General features: G+C 43.1%; 1 long non-coding RNA gene across 3 annotated transcripts in view; it reads right to left on the bottom strand.

Annotated features, from left to right (window-relative positions):
- Positions 1–2,551: 2,551 nt before the first annotated feature.
- Positions 2,552–22,074, bottom strand: part of LOC143329149 (uncharacterized) — a 28,479-nt gene continuing 8,956 nt past the window's right edge. For all 3 annotated transcript variants that reach the window (XR_013077870.1, XR_013077869.1, XR_013077868.1), the window contains exons 2-4: positions 20,676–20,770; positions 12,163–13,044; positions 2,552–3,306 (exon numbers count right to left, since the gene is read on the bottom strand). This is a non-coding gene — a long non-coding RNA (uncharacterized LOC143329149). The remainder of the gene's footprint in view (positions 3,307–12,162; positions 13,045–20,675; positions 20,771–22,074) is intronic.

Below are 22,074 nucleotides of genomic sequence, written 5' to 3' on the forward strand. Positions count from 1 at the left end.
TATATTTGCTCTCTTGAAAGCAAATTGAATTGTTGTAACCCTATTTGTGGGTAATCCTACATAGACGTGCAGACGTACAATGCTACTGTGTTTGCATGTTTACAACACATCATCTTGTATTTTTTGTGTTTCAGTGCTGCAGTGATGCGACGGCTGTTTTGTAAATCCTAGTGATTTGTGCCAACTGAATGTAAACGTACCTACTAATACCACAACCTGTGTCCAGTGTCTCGTGATGCCGTGTCTGTAGGAGCGTTTTGAAATATCAAATTCTCAAATAAAAGTGGATGTTGACAACAGACTGATGCATGTTTGTTTTATTATCCTGAATGATGTCTGTTTGTACATGTGGGGTTTCATTCAGCATTGGGTTAAACTCTACATACAGTATGTTCAGTGTGATCTTTATGGATGCTTCAAGGCTTTGAGGTTGCATTGTTATTTTAATTTAATAACAAATAAACATAGTTTCTTGTATTGTGAATGAAGCCCTTAAATTTAAGAAAGTCAAGATAAAATACAAAAAATAAAAAGTAACATTAAATAAAATTAAATGAATGTATTTAAACATTACATAAACAGTGTAAAAGGTGTAGCTGTCAAACAGACAGACCTGATTAGTTAGCTAATTTAGTGTCTTGTTAACAGTCGGGGCTGAAGTGACAGAGAATATGAAAAATAAATAAATACATACAAATTTGAAAAAAGTACAAATAAATATGGAAATACGTAAATGCATAAATACGAGGAAATGAATATGTTAATGAAAATATTTAAAACAAATATATAAAGAAATCAATAAACACTGAAAAACTTTCAGTCTAATATTAATATTTGGTATTCAATTATGGAAAAATGTATGTTTATTTTTAATTTATCGTTTAAACTTATGTATTTATTTATTTCTCGTGTCACTTTTGAGCCCCCATACTTAAATATCATGTGTCGTGTCCGTTTCAGACAGAAGACAAATGGTATGTAATGAAATCAGAATGACACTGGAGGGCGCTCCATCTCCATGAATGAGTGACGGCCACCGGCTGTAGTTCCACAGATGGCCTGCAGGTGGCAGGTGAAGCACGGCGCTGGGAGCTGCTGGAAGGTGAGCTGGGTCAGATGGTGCTGCTTCTCCGCCCGAGGCCTTGCTGGCGCTTTGAACTTGACCGTGAACGCAACACGGCCACATGAACCCGATAAATAACTGCAACGAACTGAAACCAGTCCTGATTAATTAAGATGACTGATTTGATTTAAAACACACAGGACGATTGATCTTATATTTGTATCCAGATTTTATAGAAAGAAAAGAAATCCACGATTTATGTAAAAGTGATTTTACTGAGTGTTTCTGTTCATTGAGCGTTGGTCTAAACAAGATGAAATATTTGTTTTGGTCCTGGTTTTCTTCTTGAACCGGACAGGGAGCTCGGCCCAGCCTCTTTGTGCACAGATTTCTGGGAACGTAGGAGAAAAAAAGCACCAGAAGAAAAGAGGACTAATTAATGAGTGAAGGAGGGAGGGATGGACGGTGGCTGTCAGAGGATGTGGTTGCTATAGATACTTGGCATGATGCCAGGTGGAGGCAGAGGCAATTTGCATTTATTCAGATGGCTGCTGGCTCTCCCTGAAATAAAAGCAGCACAACGACCATTTCTTCCATTTCAAATTAATTCTTAACTCAATTTCCTTTCAAAACAAGGTTTTCATGTTAAAGCAAAACCCAGTACAAATTATTTAAAAAATACAACATTAACCTACTTAAGCTTGATAAATATAAGTGCTATTTTGATTATGCCATAAAGAAAAAAAAATGTTCTCTCAAAAAACTGAGAGTTTTTTTTTTTTTTGACCATGTTAGAGATGATTTTATTGTGAAGTCGCAAGCTACAAAACCAGATTGTTGCTTCTTTTTTTCCTGACAGTTTCTAAACATTGCCCTTTTTTCTCTTATTGAAAATACAAAGAATAAAATTCTGCAAGCCCACTGTCCTCCAGGCCTGAGGGCAGATTCATGTAGGCCCAAATGTGCTCCTCACGTTAAGCTTCAAAAAGAAAATGTAATATTTGTTTTAGATAGAAAACTCATGTAAAAAAAAACAAGAACAAAAACAAAAAAATGACTTACTACAATAAAGAGAGAGCAGCAGAACTTTACTGCAATTTTGCTCTAATGGCTTATTTAATGTTAAGACGCGGGACAGTTTATATTAATTAGTCTTCTTGAGAGTCTGGCCTGTGGCTTATTAGCTGGCGATGGGCCTTTAAACAATTCTTTCTTTATTTCCAGTCTGAAATTCTTTCCATTCAAAGAAGTCTAGGAAGTCATAGAAGCCTTCGTCTTGTTTATTTTTACATAATTAAAAATTCCCCCTTCTGCAATTTCCACTCCTAAATTACACTGTTAGAAATTAATTTTATAGGATATAGTAATAAACATTTTCCCTGCTTTAATTGCAGATGTGAGACATTGTGTAAATGTCTGAGATTACTCAAACAATATTTAGAATAAATGTTTTGTATGGAAACTGAACAAATTCACTGGAGAAAAATGTCAAAGTCAATCTTCCCTTTATTGACCATATATATATATATTCACACACACACACAGGGACACACACAAAGTTTTACAACAACTCAAACGATTCAAATGATGCTCAGAGAGGAAAACACCTCAGCGTGTTTTTCAGCTGACTCAACCTTGACATTGAGTACAAAGTGATAGCTCCGACATTTAAAAACACATCAAAAAAACAGTTCAATGACTCTGGAAAAATTCTTCTTATTACAGACTCTTCAAAACACACAACAGCACCAATTACAGCAGACAAACCTGGACGTACTGAACAATCAGCCTCACATATCACTGTACGTAAGTTAACTTCATCATTAATATATGTAGAAAATCAAACATTCACTTTAATTATTATATGTTTTTATATATTAACTCATAACCCGGAAAACATATTTGCAATATGACAGTAAAAACACATCTGAAGGCACAGCTGGTGGAAAAAGAAAACTGTGTCTGGTGTGACAAGTCTCTCTTTGTCAGTGTCTTTTTCTTGGATGTGGTCCAGATGTAGTGGCTCAGTGGTTTATGTGTGTGTGTGTGTGTGTGTGTGTGTGTGTGTGTGTGTGTGTGTGTAGAGGCAAAGTAGAGAGAGTCCATCACAAAATGTTCATGTCAGAGGTTTTAACTACACAGCAAAAAACCCCCAACAAAACGGCTGAATTGGTCCCAAAATCCGTTTCTTTGAGTCAAAAGTTGATCAGCCAATCAGAGATTTTTCTCGCCGCATCATCAGTCTGCAGAGACACAAGAAGACAGAGGAAATTAGTGACAGAATTGGGGCACAAAATAAAAAGAAACATGACAGAAGTGTCATATTTTTAACAGCCTGGATCATAAAGGCCAGAGAGAATGCCTAATGCCAACACTTGAGCTTTCACAGTGAATAATCAAGAGTCACGTCACAGGACTGACACAGCAGGTTTGGACTGAAATAGAAAAAAAGGGGAAGTGGGGGGGGGAGCAGAGATACAGAGGGGACTCCCTCCTCATGACTACCAATATCTGTCTGTGTTTGAGTCTACACTCGTCCACCTCTGACCTCTAAAGTCTGGAGAATCAAGAGGACACACAGTCAGCAGTGAACCCCACAATTATGCCCGAGGGAACACACACACACACACACACACACACGCACGCACACACACCAGCCAGACACACTTCTACTGTCTGGTTTTGCACCGTCATGACTGAACAAGATAAGCATCCGACCAGCAGAGATAAGAGAGTTAATCCTAATTTGTCCAGTGAAAAGCAGGGACAGGAGGACAGACCTACAGCCTCTGAATTAACATTTGTACACTCTTATTATTCGTCAGATCCTTCAAACTTCAGGTGGATAGGTTTATAATGCCAGTTTCTTATTTCTGTTAATGCTCCAACAGTACAGAGTGATGGACAGTGAAAATCAAGGTGTGTGTGGGTTGTGAGGAGGAGGAGGAGGAGAAGGAGGTGGCTGTGATTGAGGACATCAGAGCTAGACTACAGTCCCTGGATAGATGCAGTGTTTCAGACACCGGGCAATTATGAGGGGCCTTCCCGAGCCTGTAGGGCTCTCCAGGGCTCTTCTTCTGCCCACGCTGTCCCAACAACTGGCTAATGTATGCAGAGGGGAGCCTGCAGTCCGGTCTCTGCACCAAAAACATAGCTTTTAGGACACAGACAGTAGCTTGCAAAAAGTGTAATATTGTTAAATATATACGTTTTTTATTGTTTCAATCAAAGCACAAGGGAGGGGGGTAACAGTCAGAGCCTTAAGAAGATTAGCGAGTCCCTTAAAATGATGTAACAGCCACAGAAGTGTGAATATGAGCCAAATAAATACAGGAGGTCGGAGGAAGTGGATGGACCATTTCCAACATGGCTTGTTTTATTCTTTTCCACTTCCCTCCTCTGTGCAATCACACAATCCTAAAATAACTACAGAATTTTAAATATCTCTGTGAAAACTGGAGCTCTGTCTCCTCCACACACACAAAAAAAGATTTGTTGCCTTTGATTTTACGACTTCTAACATGGAGAACACACACACACACACACACACACACACACACACACACACAAACAGCGAGGTGCAGGCGAGTGTGAGCGTCAAGTCCATCAACGTTAAAATTCTTCTCTTTGCTTTATTCGCCAAATGTTTTCTGCTATCTTCCCTTCATTAAAGCTATTTTAAACAGATGATGGTAATGTTTTGTTTACTCAGTATCCATGGTGATTTAGCAGTCACATGGCTGATTAATGGACTGTATAAGGAAAGACATCATCGTGATGAGAGCGAGAGAGCTCAAACTGTTTGGTGAGTAACTGGACAATTTTGATTTCTACTTATCCAAAGTTGATTTTAGTCAGAGCTGTAAACTTGAGACTGCGACTTGACTGCCGTGAGGCTCGACTTGAAAGTCTTGGCTTTACTTGAAACTGCAGAACAAAAGCATCCAAGTCTCAAATTTTGCTACCAAAGAACATTAAAACCAAGATATCAACACGCAGTTCAACAGAGGTTACATGTTCAATTATTCATTTATTATTCATTATTATTAATCTGCTTCAACAGATTATCAGCCCTGACAGGAAAACAGTGGACACTCAGACACCCGATCGACACTTTTCTCATAAAGACTTGTGAAGCGACTCGAAACAGGACTTTAACTCGTCTGATTTTCACTAATGTAACTTTCCCAAGACAGAGAACAGTCTGTCCGCCGAATTCTTGCTCTCTTCCACTCGACAAGGTCAGTCTTTAGATGACATTCTCATGGTAACGAGGTAAATCTCTCTCTGCGGATCAAGAAGGCAGGACAGAGAAAGTGTGAAAGAGTTGGAAAAGTAGGAGAGGTGTAACTAGACACAGAAAAGGCCTGAATTTGTATCCATGAGGAGGGTGTGTGTGTGTGTGTGTGTGTGTGTGTCGGGGGTCGGTGGGGGTCTACCGGACTCTCTCCCACCACTTCCCTTCTTTCTGTATTTAACTCCCCCTCCCCAACACGCAGACACACACACACACTCTTATGCTGACATTGTGTCCGTCCAACAAAGACGTCCCCACAGCCCCCTCATTATAAATACATGTCATTGGATCACAGCTCGTCTGAATCCCTGAGTCTGCTGCGCTCTAAGTGGCCGTGACTGAGCCCTGAATGGGTGGCCGAGCGACAGCTATACCAATAGAGCCAACCGTGTGTGTGTGTGTGTGTGTGTGTGTGTGTGTGTGTGTGTGGACAGAGACGACCACAGCCCCCAGCCTATGGGAATGAAAACTTCACAGCAGGACAAGGTCAGAGGTTAGGCTGTCTGTTACATACACACGCACACACGGCTTAGTGGATATCTGCAATAAGAAGTGATGCCGACATGACCAAAAAAAAGGGCGAAATCATGATAGTCTGAATTCAGCTGAAGTGTGGTAACAGGCGCCGGCTGCATGTGTGAAGGAGGTTCACTTAAATCTGGGGCAATAAGTTTCCTGCTGCCTCAACAACAAAGCTGCATGAATCTAGTCCTGGCTCACTTAGAAGGAGGGAACAAGGTGTGTGTGTGTGTGTGTATTTGTGTATATCTGTGTGTGTGTGTGTGTGTGTGTGTGTGTGTGTGTGTGTGTTAAAAGAGCCCATCCTATCTCGTTTTGCAGGGGAAATGCGAAAGTGTCTCTATCCCTCTGGAACCACAAACCAGGCCACAGTATTGTACTCTCATTCCTCCTTCTCTGTCACTCTCTCTCTCTCTCTCTCTCTCTCTCTCTCTCTCTCTCTCTCTCTCTCTCACGGTCTCTCTATGTCTCTCTCTCTCACTCTTTTTCATTATCAAGGCTTCTATTTCTGAGTCACAGCTTGCATTTCTCCCCCGGTTCAACAAAGTTTTCCTCACTCTACTTTCACCCGAGTTTTGAACCCCTGGAGATACGACACAGACTCGACTGGAAATCAGTAATTAAAGGATAATTAATCATCAGCAGGTATGCTAAATATCCACAACAAATTATCCTTTACGTCGTCTTGAGTAACTGATTCAAAGAGCTACAAAAAATAAGATTTCGCCCTGAGCTATTCTGCACAAGTGAACAACAGTTGGTGACTGATCTGAAAAGAAGGCGACTTAAACTGTGAGTGCATGTCCTGCGTGTTTTACTCTGCCGCTCTGTGTTTAGTCTGTGAGTGTGTATGTACATGTGTGTATGATTAACAGATTGTCTGATGCACCCTGAGCTCATTAATGCAGCACTCCAACAATGAGCAGAGCACATGATGGCGGCTGCCCATGCTAATCGTCTCTGCTAGCCCACCACCATCCAGCACCTTCACTTATATTCGTGTCTCCCCGACAACCCCACCCCCTCACTAGAAGAGGACCCCAAATAGCTGCCTGCACACAGTGCCTGATGGGAAACAGAGGCACCACAGCAGGGTCGTGAATAATAGTCTCAGTCACCTCCGCGGCATCTGTGTGTTCCTATTTCATTTCTTAAGCTGTGTGACTGTCAGAAAGGGTTTTAATCTGATCTATCCATCGCAGTTAAGGAACAGTTCAACCTCACGTGCTAAATGTCTTAAAACAATTACAGTTTTTACAGGGGAGTTTGCAAACACTCAAACTTCGGAGAATTACCTCAGAGCTCCTTGATGCAACATGCAGACTCATGTAAAATAGTATTTATGAGAAAATCTCAGTGCTGTAAGTAACAGCATGTACTAAATTTATGTCCTTGTTATCAAAAAAGTGAACAGTAAGTTCTTCTGCACACTGAGAGCTCAGTCAGTCTTTTGGAGTTAAATGTCTGTTTGGCAATAATCATTGCAAATACAGTTGAGGTCAGTTTAAATGAAGGTGAAACTCAATTTTAGGTGCAAGGTACTGGAAAGCATTGACCTCTAAAGCCTTTTAAATCTAAAACATAAGGTTCAGAGTGGTTTTCATACACACTTTAAACAATGTCATAATGTGGAGAATTGTCAGAAAAGTTCACGCGACCTAAGACAAGATAAAACCAGCAAAACAAGTCTAAAAAAACGAATCTGCTGCAGAGTACAGCAGTCCGAGTCCTGTACAGCATACGGTCCTTTACTGAATGTCCAGCTCTGTGAGAGATCTGAGACATAAAGAGATAAAGCGACTGAGAGAGAAAACACAATGAGGAAAAATTGTGAAATGGGGAATAATGGAAAGCATGTGAGAGAAAACAGGAGAATGAGGGACAAAGAGAGAGTGCGAGAGAGATGTGAGTCTCAGAAAAGTGTCAATGCCAGGCTTCCTTTAGGCATGAGTGAGAAACTATGAGGCCTGGTGGTGTGTGAATGGTTCGGGAACACACATGCAAACACGCACGCATACCGCAGGCACACACACACACACACACACACACCCTCCCCACTGAGCCAGAGCCTGTGCCAGTGAGACAGGTCTATGGGTCTATTGAAGGGACTGGGAGGGAGCTGTCCCTTTCTGTAGAGCTAATGAAGCCTGCACCCACAGGCATAAAGGAGTGGAGAGAGTTAGCACTGCGCTCCTTCACCCATTCACTCACTTCCTTCCTTTACACGGCTCCTGATGAGGTAATGCTTTCTCTCTTAAAGGGATACCATAAGTAATAAACCTTTACGCATGCAGCTCTTTACGATTACGGGACTACATCTTTTCATCGTGCACGGTGCTGCTCAGGAAACTGGATACGATCTCATGACAGGCAAACGCAGCTTTCTTCGACTGGGTAAAAAGCTGATTAAATACTATATGTTTAAAGTATGCAGCTGGTGTTAGTCTGTTTTTCTTAGTGTGAACAATTCCCATGAAAAGACCCAAACTAACGGCGCGTTAGTTGGTTTCTGACTCCACCCGGTTTGTCCATCCTGAAGATGTAAATCTTTTAAACCGAATCCAAATTTATTGTTTCATTAAAAAAAAAAAAAGTCTCAGCAATTTCCTGAAACAGCTGAGAACTGCAGCTATTAGCAAACATTACTCAAACAGGGCGAAAAAGCATTTGTGGGGGACTATTTTCCTCTGTGGATTAATGCACATTTGGTGTTCTTAGAGCTATTTATGCCCATCTTCATTGCAATGAAGGGACACAGCATCCAGTATAATGCTGTGGCTCATATTGCTGTTTTTAACATTTTCTTTTTACAACAATGGAGGTTTATGACATAGAGGAAACAGACTTTGTTAGGTTTAATCACTGGTCTTTTTGTGGGATTTGTTAGCGCGAGTAAAATAAAGAATATCACCAGATTTATGCTTTAAGATGAAAGAGTTCTCAAAATTTTGACGAAACCATTAATGAGGTTTTCAAGTTTGATTTGACAGTGGCTAAAGCCGTAAATCCTCTATCTGAATACACGCTCTAAACCAGTGCACTCTTGACGATTTCCTCCATCGCGGAAATGTGGAGTCCCAGTACAAAGCTGTCATCAATCTACAGAGAAACAAAGACAGGCACCACACTTGAGAGCCCGAGACCAACGTGTCACTCAGAGAAGAAATGTCACAGAAAGCAGAGATGGGGGAGAAAAAGGCTTCCAGACAACACAATCACACTTTCAGCAGGGGAGATCTGACTTTCGGCTGCCTGTCTATCTGCCTGTCTGTTACTCTGCTGCGACTACAAGATGATGGAGCAGCTCTTGTCCAAGTCTACACCCAGTCTAGTCCTCTCTGAGCAACCAGACTGAGCTAACAATAGACAGCAGTGCTTATCAAACAGCCTGGCAACTTCATTAGCATCGTACAAGACCCAGACGACATGCAAAGTGACCCTACACACACACACACACACACATGAACCAGACAACCCCTTCACTGGCCTTGACCCATGAACTCTAGGGTCCTCTTTCACCTGCTACAACAGCATTCATGCTAGCAAGGCTGTCTCGCCAGCGCCCGACTGTTCTGCATATGTTCTCCTCACATTCCCACGCTCCGAGCTCAGACCTCCAGCTCGGGAGACGATCACACTTTAAACGCAGCAGTATTCATACGGGACATTATGGAGATCTGCATTGTGTCCGTGTCTGGCTGTCTGACTTTTTTCGGGTCTCGTGACGACTGCCTCATCTTCGTGACTTTATTCCTTTTCAGGCTTTTCTTTCTGTTCGCCACCCTCAAATCGATCTGCAAATATCCCTCCATGTTTGACCGGCTCACAACGAAAACATAACACGTTTTTTTTTTTTAATAAACTGATGTATTTCTCAATTTTGTGCTTTTCAACTGAGCTGTATTTGCCAAACTAGTCTGCTTCATCAGGAAACAATAATGTCGTTCCACTCCTTCCCACTATGCTTTGCTTTGATTCTGCTTCCCCGGCACATCAAGGGTAAACTCGTGACTCTCCTCGCCTTTTCTTCCTCTTCCTGGTTCTTTACCGACTGTCATTGGCTGAGAGCGGCTTCCCATCTCCACATTGGCCAGTGTGACGGACAGAAACAGTGATGCGTCTAACACGAGGCTTCAGTATCGCAGGAGTGTTTAAGTGTTATTGTGAGAAATGGGGTAGAGCGTGTTCCTGCTCCCCGACAGATAACGTGGCTGTCAGATGTGGAAGGGTGCAACACTCGGCGAGCTTTTGCTCAGATCACGTGAGCGAGACCCTGAGAGACGTGCAAAAAACTGTGACTGAATTTGCCTCGCCGCTCAGCATATGGACGCCCTCATCGCTCTATGCAAATGGCCGAGACTCAGACACATGTTCACAAATGCAGACAAACTACCCCCTCCTCTCCAGTGCCTCATTAATTGTTCCTCCTAAAACCAGACGCCCCCCCCCTCCTCAAATAATAACCTCTCCACAAACACCCCCCCTCCATCTTCTTCATGAGCGACCCCCCACCCCACAGTCTAGACCCCGCAACCCTCTCTCTCTCTCTCGAACCAGACGCCCCAAAAGCCACCCCCCTCACCCTCCTCCTCCTCCTCTCTCCTCTCCTCAGCTCCCACGACCAGCAGACAGACCCTATGATTTGCGTGACCGCCATTTTGCTGCCCACAGTAGACCTGACTGTACAGCACAGCAGCTGCCTTGATGGGCGAATGCAAATACGAACGCGGCATTGTTACTCAGCCGCTCAGACGACCCTCATCGCATGAATTAACGCCACCGCCCCCCCTAAAAAAAAACAAGACCTGTTCAATCAAATGCGACCACAAAACGGCACGCTGGCGAAATGCACAAAACGTGAGATACTCATCCATACAACGCTTCAGTCCTCTGACTACATACATAGCTCCGATCGCTATAATGCCAACTTATGAGGTCTGCCTTTTGGATATTTTTCATGTTATTCCAAAGCCTCAAACAGAGAAGCAGCTCAGTTCTCTCTCATTTTCTACAACTGGTGTATTCTTGGGAAATAACATTGACACTTCAAAGCTACGATCCAGTGTTCTTCAGGCGGCAATTTTTTTTGTTGTAACACCTATTTATGTTCAGCCCTTCTCGAGCAAAATCAGTCACTCCACGATTTGTTCAGTGCCATGGTAACCAGACACGAATGTGCATGAAAATGAGACTATTATGGTCTGTCTGTCTGGAGTTTGTTGGGCCTATGGATCCCTTTTTAATTAGAGCCTGTGTGCATGTCTGAGCTGCTCTGTTTGCTTAATGCTTTCGTCGGTGCATTATGTATGTCCGCGTGTACAAAACTCTGTGAGTGTACGTGTGTGACAGAGCGCTATCTGATTTTAAAGGCTCGGCTTAATCTTTTGCACAGTGTCACATTTGCATGCGAGAGAATCACATGCTAACATGCCATATGGCACAGTAGAACCAGACTCTTGATCTTGCATGCATCGAACACCTATCAAACACATTTCGGGGCACGAATCCTTTGAAGCCAAAGAGAAAAACAAACGGCACCAAACACACTTTAAAACATCGCTTCACTCCTGCCCGTTCGCCGCCACGCCGCGTTCATGGGAGCAATTATCAGCACACGCCAACGACATGATGGTTGGAGGTTATGCAAATGCAATTAGCCCCGATTTGCATTCGACAACAGTTAACGGATGCACAGATGGCAGGCAGACAGAGATGCGCTCGCCATCTTTGGCAGAGGGAAAGACTGGCGGCCATTTTGTCTGAAGCTGTGCCCATCTGGATGGAAACAACCACACTGCATTACTGTGACGACGGCAGCAGTTTGGGAGCTGCGGGTGCACGCTGCTGCTGCTCGCTGGCAAACGCTTTCAAGGCCAAGCATATACGGTCCATTCATACGCGCAGACAGAGCTCTTTGTTGTGGAGAACTTACAGATACAGAGTCTCATATAGTTCAAAAATCTCAGCTTTGTGATAATCTTATAATTGAACAGGCTTTACGAGAACATTATATTTAAGCTGTCACCCCCCAAACATTTCTTAAAGAAACATCTTTTTCAGCTGTAACCAGCATCCTAAAATGATCCCCTCTGAACCACACAGGGTGCCAAGTGATGGTCTCTCTCTCTCTCTCTCTCTCTCTCTCTCTCTCTCTCTCTCTCTCTCACACACACACACACACACACACACACACACACATTTTTATACATTGAATGAGGTAAATGAGAGCACACTGAGAGCTGTTCATAGAGAGGAAAATGTGGAGTGCTAAAGAGATACTTGCCATTTTACCATCTTCACTGGAAGCTCTCTGTGCTCTGTGATCTTCTGCCCTCTTTGCTGTTCAGTCATTTTTTAAACAGTCTGGAATTGAATAACAGACATCATGGAGAAAAAAAAAAAGACGATCATACTTCATGTGCCAGTGTATCTGGTTTTTAACAGACTCGTGTCTACAGCTCACCATAGTAACAGCAAGCCGAGAGTGGAAGAGAAAATAAAGATCGTACTGTCTCTTTGTCAAATGTAAAAACTGGTTGGGGAATAAACAACGGGCGAGTTGAGGATGGAGAGTGAGTCAAAAGCAGAACTCCCAAACTGGTTTTTAAACAGCCAGAGGCAGAAGGTGGGGGATATGTCAATCTTATGAAGGAAGGAAAAATCAAGAGAAAGGAATATCCCTCTTGGCGGTCTCTCAACATTCTGTGTTTTGGGTATTATTTGGGGAGAGATGCCCTTCAGCAGAACCACACACAGCCAGCGGAGATCGGGACTGAGGTCCAGTCTGAGGAGCCGGGGATGCAGCTGAGAGGGCCACGCAGGGCCTGTCCTTTGGAGGTCTGCGGGCCCCTAGGCCACAGACTAACACAGGAAACCCCAGTCAGAGCTGTGCAGGCTCTGTGTTTCATATTGATTTCTCCTGCATGCCGGTAGCTCCAGAGGTGCTTCTAGCCTTCAGGGACCTTCTCCATCCTTCCCAGCCCACTCACTAGCTCCCTGCCTGGGCTTCACTGGCTCTGCTGGACCCCTGGATGGAGGTACAGGCCACAGGAGGAGAGGAGGAAGACGAGAGCCCATGGCAATGATGATGAGCTGCGCCAGGTCTCTGAGTTCAGTCATCTACCAGCCTTTATCCAGCCTTCCAACCACCCACCCTTGTTTCCATCTGAAAAAGGGAAAATAGAGTGTTTTTCAAAATCTCACCTTTGGCATTTAGCATCCCTCTGCTCAATGCAAATGCAAATGTAAACACTAACACTTTGATTAAAAATATGTGGGAAGAAAACGCCAACTTGCTCTTTTGTAACCTGCCCCAAGGCACTCGCTGCTATACAGAAACAAATAAAAATGCTCAGCATACTGTATGAAACACAGACACATCCATCTCTGCTCATATTTTTACATGCTTTTCTAGAAATATAAATCATTCACATTAAAATAATCACACTTAACCTTCACTGTTCTGAAATATTATTGATATTCATTATCTTTAGTCATTTTTGACCATGTCTTACAACTGGCATTAATAAAACAACAAGCATCATAACGGTTTTGATGCTAAATGAGTCATTTGCATGGATTCCTTCACTGCAAATATTCTAAAAGCATGCTGAATCCTGTTATCATGCTAATACAATATGGTCCTTTATGTGTCGCTTTGTTCTTTTCTATAAGAAAAAATGAATTGCAGGGGCCTCCTTCAGTAACTGTGCACCCACTGGCCCCCATTTCTGTCAAAACCAGCAGCAAAGACATATTCAGCTCAGCGTGGCTTGCTGGAAAATTAATAAGACACAGAAAGCAGCGGGTTAAAGCGGTCAGTTGTGGCGATGGTTTGTTTTGCGAATTTTACTTCGCTGTTCTGTGCATGTTTTCATCAGATAATGGGGGAGCACCCAGAGTAGCCCCTGGCTTGGCCTGTGCAGGGGAGTGACGTGGGGTGAGATTGGGTGAGCCGGAGGAAGATTCAGACACAATGCCCCCATTGAGCGGGTTCAGACATGGGTGTTAACTCCCCATTCCTTCACATACAATAGGGCCCCCCACTAGAGCCGGCGTAGGGGACAATGTTGGTTCAGGGCAGCCCTCCACCCGGGGAGAAAGAAAAGAGCTGTATTATCAAGATGGGAGGAGAGGGAAGGATAGATGGGGGGCAGGAGGAGCGACGGACGGGAGATAGCGGGATATGTTTGTGTATGAGGAGGGAGGGAGGGGAGGAAAAGGAGCCCTGTGACCCTTGGCTTTGGACTTGAGGAACAAAACAGAGAGACATCCACAAACACATCAGCAGCAGCCATCCTAAAAATATGTACAACACTTTCAGGACACGTCTCATCAATCAGTCTGATCTTACGATTCGTCTGCTTTCTCTTGGCATGTTGTCCGTTTTTACTGGACAACATTTGGCAAATGAACAACAGTTGAAAATTAGCCATTTTGCTTATAGTGGCATATTCACAGTGATGTTTTCAATAATTAAATAAAATAAAAATAAAATACAGATTAGACAAGGTATCTCTGGTCAGATGAAACAGCATTAAGGCACCGATTACTACAAAGACCATGTTGGAACCACTCACACAATAGAAAAATATTTATTAAACATGTATTTTTGTGGTATTTTATTTACTACAGTTCTGCAGTTTTCTATGAGGCCCAATAACGACTTTTCAAAGCTTTTCAGTAAAAGGTTGAAACAAAGGACTGCAGAGTTTCAGTGAAGCATGTGTCAACCACAGCACACACTCGGACTCTGCGGCTATTTCAAGAAATAGACAGAGCCACACAAACAAACCGGGTAAATAATATCAAAGGATTTCAAACAATCTTCATTTGAAACTTTGAAAGTCAGAGCTTGTCTACACTGACCATGTCCTGCAAGCAACATCAGTGATCTGCTGTTACATATTAACTGAGAAGCTGCATGCCTGTATTATAAAATAACCCTCATTTCTGAGCGTCAATTAAAATGTCTCTTGCAAATACCATATAACTCAATCAGTGACCTTTTTTTTTGCACATCATATCCCACTCCCCTTTCTCCCTTTCCTTTCCTTTAGTCACTTACACTGTCACTAACCTAAATAGACAAAACATAAATAAAAACAATTTAAAAAATGTAAAAAAGATTGGTACATGTTGTGCTGACTGCAATAGACTTGTAAGGAAGAGGGGGTTCACATATTAGCAACAGCTTGTAAAAGCAGCAGTGTTTTCTCACTATTGTTGCTGTGTGCAAATTTTCCTCTTAAACATAAAGCACAATTTGAAATGCAATGCCAAAAAGCATGTCTACTTTTGTATGTTTCAAAGGTTTCACTGAAATACAGAGCCCGTTGTGACTTTGATATGCACTATGTGCATGAGATGACAGATTGGGGAGTTTATCTGCAGACTTTAATGGCATCATGTTTGCAGCAGAGAGCAGGAATCACATCCTCCAATGACTTCAGCATTTTTTAAACATCTTTTGCGTTCCTCCAAAGACCACATAACAAGCATTTGCTTGTTCACGGCTGCTTGTTATATGCTTGGCGGTTGTAAAGGAACACTGTTTTGGGAGTCGGGTTGGGAGTGAAGCTGACAGCGTTAACAAGCCGTTGGTAATGTAAGTGTATAAGCTTTTATTCTACCTTCCTTTTCCAGACTGGTAAAATCTCCTTTGGCTAAACAAAGGGGAGTTCTGCTTAAAATGTATAAAGGAAGCTATCAGTTTGGCTGTGTTTGAGGCCATGAGGCGGTATAGATGGGGGGGGCGGGGGTTTAGGGGTAGCTGGAAAATGTTTATGGAGATCCTGTGTCTCTCTGGGAGTCTAATAGAATCCTGTGGCTGGAGTGAGAGCTCATTGTGCCGGTGTAAAGGATTACACTGGTAAACTGGTAAAACAGGGGAAAGAGCCCAAACACTCTGTACCTCCTATGGAGAGGCAACGAACCATCGGACAATGAGAGGGGAGACTATACTGCAAGCTGACTCATTTCATCAACGGAAAAGAGACCAGGAGACAGAAAGAAAGTAGCGGAGGAGCAGCGAGAGGAGGGAGATGGAGGAAATAGATTAGGGACTTCATATACATGCACATGCACAGGCAAAAAAAAGAAAAGTCGCCTGGAAATGGAGTGAAGGGAGCAGATGGGGGATGCATGGGCGACAGTTTCAGTAGTAGAGGGTAATATGGGCAAATGATGTCTGTCTTGCTTGTCTGTCTGCATCCTGAGTGACAGTTTACAATCTCTGAGGCAGCAGGCAGGCCCAGCAGGTTGGCTCTTCGGCTCATACAATCCCTCATTTCCCAACCTATTTCTTTTTCTCTCTTTCCAACCACCCTCCACCTCTGGCTCTCATCTGCTTCAAGCCATCTCTAATCTCCTTCCTTCTTCTGCCACCACCACCTCTCCTCTGCATTTTGTCTACATTTTAAAACAGGCCTTTCAGTGTCCGGTTATTTTAACCACCATCTTGATTGTCCTTAGGAACATATGGGACATTTTTTAGACTTTAAACAGAACATAAAACTCTCCAACATGCAAGTTAGGGCCTCTCTTCTTTAGTGTGCTAGCTTCTTCTCTTTTTTAATGAACTCAATGTCTCTCTCCGCCTCATCAGAAAACTGTGAGCTGAGTTTCCAAAAGGTGTCTATGATGACCTTCTTTCATGCAAAACCCGAAGAATTTTGAGCTAATATTTCCCAGAAAACAGTATTTTCTACCCCCTGCTTCCCTACTTTAGCATCTGTCGAGAACTAATCCATCGAGAGTTTACTGGAGTCACTGCAAATTTCTGAGGCGAGGAAAATCCCCCCCAACATCTGATGAGCACGATGACCCCCGTTTATTTCCCCACATGGACAACACGCAAGTAAAGTATTATTCTCCTCTCATCTGCTGTTCAAATGGAAACCACACTGAGCATAATGCATCATCTGCATTCTGCAACCTGCCACGCTGAAAGACTCCTCTCTCCTCCTCATCTCTGTTCCTTCAAAGGCTGCCGAGGGTGCATTCAAACAGCAGGATACACACTCAGCTAACAAACCTCATTAAGGGCCCATACACACTTTCTCAATGCTAACACTAGCCTGTCACACATCCCCTCTTAATGCACACACTGGTGGCCACACTGGCCGCGACAAAGCATCTTTACAGAGCTAATTAGAAGGGTCCCCCTCTCTATTTGAAACTCATCTGAATAGGAGGGAAGATGATAACGAGGAGGGGAGAAAGAGATAGAGAAGGAGGGACGGGCAGGAGAAAGGAGGGAGGAGGAGTAGCTGCAAGAGGAGAGAGAGGTTGCTTGCGAATATACTCAAAGAGATAGCAGGCGTGTCTTTCGTAGTGTGGAATTAAAGCAACGAGCTCGAGCGGGCAGGGGGAACCGAATTAGTGTGACACTGCTCGGTGTAGGTCTGATGCAAGCTATGGCGGGGAGCGGGGAGGGAACCGAGTGCTGCACCGATTTGATTGGTGTGCCAGTATCTAGAGAGAGACAGAGGGAAGGAATGGGTGTGACACCAGCGTGATGGGGAAGCCAGTAAAAGAGCAGCTGCTGACATGGACAGCGTTTCAGAAAGCCGCATGCTCTTAAACACGAGTGAGCGATTAACACAAAAGGTGGAACAATGGATACAGTTGAATACCAGGCTCGCAGCTAATAAACTAAATAAATGTGTGACGCCTTAGTCTTTCTTTGCCATTCCTTTTCATGCTAGATATTGTTGCAAAGCACTCTGGATTTCTGATAAAGGAGATCAGTGTTCTCTGTCTTAAACATTGCCTTTTACTCCTCAGCTGCTTGCACTCTGTGTTTAGAGAAGGACAGAAGGTCACACTGAGAGCTCAGCTTCAAAACATTCCTCCATAGTTGCCATATCTTCTTCGGACCCTCCTCCATTTCATGTTTAAATTTTTCTTTTGTGGGTCCCCGAAGCAAGCTGTGTGTGTATGTGCATGTGTGTTGGTGTGTGTGTGTGTGTGTGTGTGTGTGTGTGTGTGTGTGTGTGTGTGTGTGTGTGTGTGTGTGGGTGCACAGACAATGCCAAGTTGACAGTTAGGGTCTCGGATCAAGCACAAGGCCAAGTTTGTCCCCACAGACTGGCTGAATGGACACATCAGCAACTGCAAAATAAAATATTGCGCTAATTCTGCAAAAGCTCTCAAAATTTTTTGCAACACAGCATAAAAGATAAATAATTAGTATGTTTCAAAAAAGAACAAATTACACTATTTTGAACGCGACAATTTTAAATTGTAATAAGAACAGAACAAACGATGTCAAATATTTCAAAATGAAAAAAAGAAAAAGAAATCATAATCCAGGCTCCTTCAAATCTTCAACTAAATTTTAAGTTCAAGTTGAAGTTATGACCTAATTGTTGTCCTGTCAAGCCCAGTAGCCCCTGATGAGAGTGCAAAGCATTCTGGGAGAATAGCAGGTGTCCCCATGTCAGAGAGCTTCCCAGACAGCTTGTTAATTTGCACAACTTTTACACACACATCTCTCCCTCTGTCTGTGTGTGCATGCATGTGTATGTACGTGTGTATATATTAGCGATGGGACTTGACCCTAGCGAGCTGCGGCAGTGTTTCGCGTCTTGCTGGGCGTGGGAAAAAGACGGGACCCCTTTTCACAGCTGCCTCGGCCGAGGCCTGGGCTGCTGGGGGCCCCTGTACCCCCTCTACACACACCCCCCCGTTCCCCCTTGTCCGACTCCCCCCTCCTCCTTCCATCCCATTCAGGCTCCGGCCTACTTGCTTTCAAAAGCAGGACCCCCTTCCCAGCCCGTCATAAATACATCTCATTATTCAAGCCCTAGTTTGCATAGGGATTCCAAAGAGATCTCCACTCTGTTCGTGAGGCCTGAAGCCCCTCAGCCTTTTGGACCGCACAAGTGCAAATTTCGACTTAGTAATCTCCCTGTGTTAATATTTGTTTTAAAACGATGTGTGCACACTTGCAAACTATTTCACCAATATTGCAACAGTGTGGAAATTTTCTATTTTGATGCATCTCCCTCTTAAAATTCCTCTTTTTTTTCAAGAAATGTGGCAGAAAATCCGAAGAAACTAAAACCAATGAAAAGAGAATTTAGCATGACTATTAGCAAGTGCTTATAGTCTGTATTCCATCTGCCACCGGCTATTGTACAGTGCCTCACACACACACACCCACACTCTTCAACCCCTCTAACAACACCCCCCCCCCTCCCCGCCCCCCCACCCCCATTCGCTGCAATGCATTACTGCAGAGATTTATCTCCTATCAGCCTGTATAATACTGAGGTTATAATTTACATCCACTTTAGAAAACAGCAGCACAGGCCGGTCCTTGCATATGCTAATATAAAGCTTGGGAAAATCTGGGTGACTCAAAGAACTCCACACTAAATTTGAATAACTGAGCTTTATATTGAGCTTCAAGGTTGTGGAACCATGAAGATTTGACCTTGCTAACAATGTGTACTTATTGTTTAATTCCCAATGCCGAAATATCTAAAGGAGGAACTGGAGGGGACACACTGATAACCTTAAAACTAGGAATGTTTCTGTTTCGATCTTGCTGGAATAAATGAAATAACATCTTCTGGGCTTTCATTGGTTTTTATTTCTCAGGAGGCTTAAAATTTGGAATTTTAATCTTAATGTGAGGGTGAACCCAAATACATCTCATCACACCAATCACCTTATGACAAGTTTCCTCTGCAATTTACGGTATTTTCAAGCATTTTCACTTAATGTTGCCTTTGCTATATTATGCATGTTCTGTACCTTTATGCAAATCGATACTTGGCTCACAACAATCAGGAGACTTTGGGCAAAGGGAGCGTGGCTTGTCAAGGTATTAGGGCCGAAAAAGACAGAGCCACCCAAACACTCTTTCCACATGAGCAGGTCCAAACCTTGCCTGCGCTCTCCTAACGGGATAAAGAACCGCAGCAAAGATTACACGGCCACCTCCCCTGCACCTACCACACACTCTACCTGACAAATAGGATCATAGTGTTTAAAGGGATAAAACGCTGAATGTATGAGAATGAAAGAGAGGTGTGTGTGTGTGTGTGTGTGTGTGTCTGTGTGTGTGTGTGTGTGTGTGTGTGTGTGTGTGTGTGTGTCTGCATGTGCGTGTGTGGAGGATGGGGGGTGACGTACAATGTAAAAAATGCTAATACTTCAAAGGAATGATGGAATTCAACATGGAGGTCTTACTCCACTTGCTCAAATCACACCGTTTACACTCTGTTGCTGTAGGCTACAGTCTATTGGGGCTCCACACTGTATGTATATGTTGTGATATATATACATGAATGATGTAAAACTGACATTTAAACTGTGAGCAAATAAAACCGGCAGTAAACATCCCATTTAATGGTCTTTTCGTTTGAATACGACGGGGAGGATTTACAGTGCTGCACACTTTTAAAATCATTCTTGATGCAAAAATACAAAATCCTCAATATTTCAAAATTCTGGCTCAGTCTGTCATTTTCACACCCACACGCCCACACACCCACACACACACAAACACACACACATAGACAAACATCCATCCTCACAACCCTATAAAATATGGACAACAATCAACCACCAGCAATGCTGCTCATGACTCTGCTGAAGCAAAACTATCTGCAAGCCTCCAGCATCTCTAAAGTTTGACCTGAACCTGCCTGGACTTGTTGTTATACCCAAAATTTGTAAGGCAGAGGAAGCAAACTGCTTATGCATTTGGAAACATCATGGATTGTAACTCGTATGACAGATGAAACACTTCTCCACATGCATGTGCTCACTTAAAATATTCACCTGCAGGCTGACTGTTGCTCCTCGTCCCGTCTGGTGGCAGTTTGTCTTCACTGTGAGTTGATGCAAACTCGAGGGCTCGTGTTTTCTGCATGTTCCTTTTTTAAAACAGAAGAAAAGAGAATCAGTGTGTGTGAAATCACTGCTGGAGCCCTCATTTCTAATAAAACGGCATGTTTCAGGAGTAGCTAAGTGACTTGCAAGGAAGTGGAAAAAAATAGAAGGGGGGGAATAAAAGCAGCTTTGTTGACCTTGTGGCTAACAGCACTCCACCAAACTTCTTCTTCTCATTATTTTGCTTCTGTCTGAGGTTAAATATATTTTCTGGTGCGTGCACAATAAGTCGAGCTTGATAAAAGTGTTTGTGAAAAGGCAAAATTGTGAAATGTACCCGAAGAGGGACACTACACCACAAAGTAATGGTATGGAGCATCTGGGCAGCATCCTAGTTGCTAAGCTACTGAAATACAATAATTAAACACAAAAAATGTTGTATATAAAATAAAAGAAGTGTATAAATTCTAGAAGTCATCACTATGACAGATAGAGATCACATAACCACGTAATAATTTAATCCCTGATTTTCTTTGTATCACTCTAAGATGGAGGACATGGAGGTCAAATCGTATACACTGTCTTAAACTCTGCACCAGCTCTCCCATGCAAACGTCAACAACACACTCACACAGCCATACACCATCCAAGCTCTCTTGTTTAACGGCGCACATCAAATATTGTCAGTCATGGTCTAAATAGAGCATGCTGGGACTTCAGGGATATTCAGTCATCTCCAAGGCTTGCTGATTCTGCTCTAAGAATAGATCAAACTCTGAGCCGATGTCCCATTTTGTTCTTATCTAGCAGGCAAACACAAAAATAATCCACCCAGCGCAACACAAATTTGAACATATCTGCCATGTCTAACTCGGATTCAGCTCCAGTGATGAAAGCCTGTTTGAAATAGACTGAAGATGGTCGTGCACAGCCCAGTCTCTTTTGCTCTAAGTGACTGATGCAATATGATTTTGATGCGTTGTGCCCTGCAGGTTCTGGTTGGTTAGCAAAGAGTCAAACAACCCGCACTGGTTGACACTGAAATGATGGAAAAACACTGTTATCAGGCATGTTAGCACGCAGTAGTCCAGCCCTACACTCTTTGCCTGTGCTCCAGCGAGGCTTCATCTTGCACCAAGTGATATACATGTGCATCCAATTATACATCACACTCCTAATGTCAAGTTAATTACAGCCAGGGGACATCACTTAGCCTACACCACTCATAAAGGAAATACACTGAGTATCAGAGGAGTCAGGGAGTCTGCACTTGCTCTGGATGCAGCTCATACAAATTCATACAGAGTAATTATCGTCTTAAATGAAGGCTATTCCAACTTCTCGGCCT

This window comes from Chaetodon auriga, chromosome 12 (genome assembly GCF_051107435.1).
Source record: "Chaetodon auriga isolate fChaAug3 chromosome 12, fChaAug3.hap1, whole genome shotgun sequence".
Taxonomy (NCBI): domain Eukaryota; kingdom Metazoa; phylum Chordata; class Actinopteri; order Chaetodontiformes; family Chaetodontidae; genus Chaetodon; species Chaetodon auriga.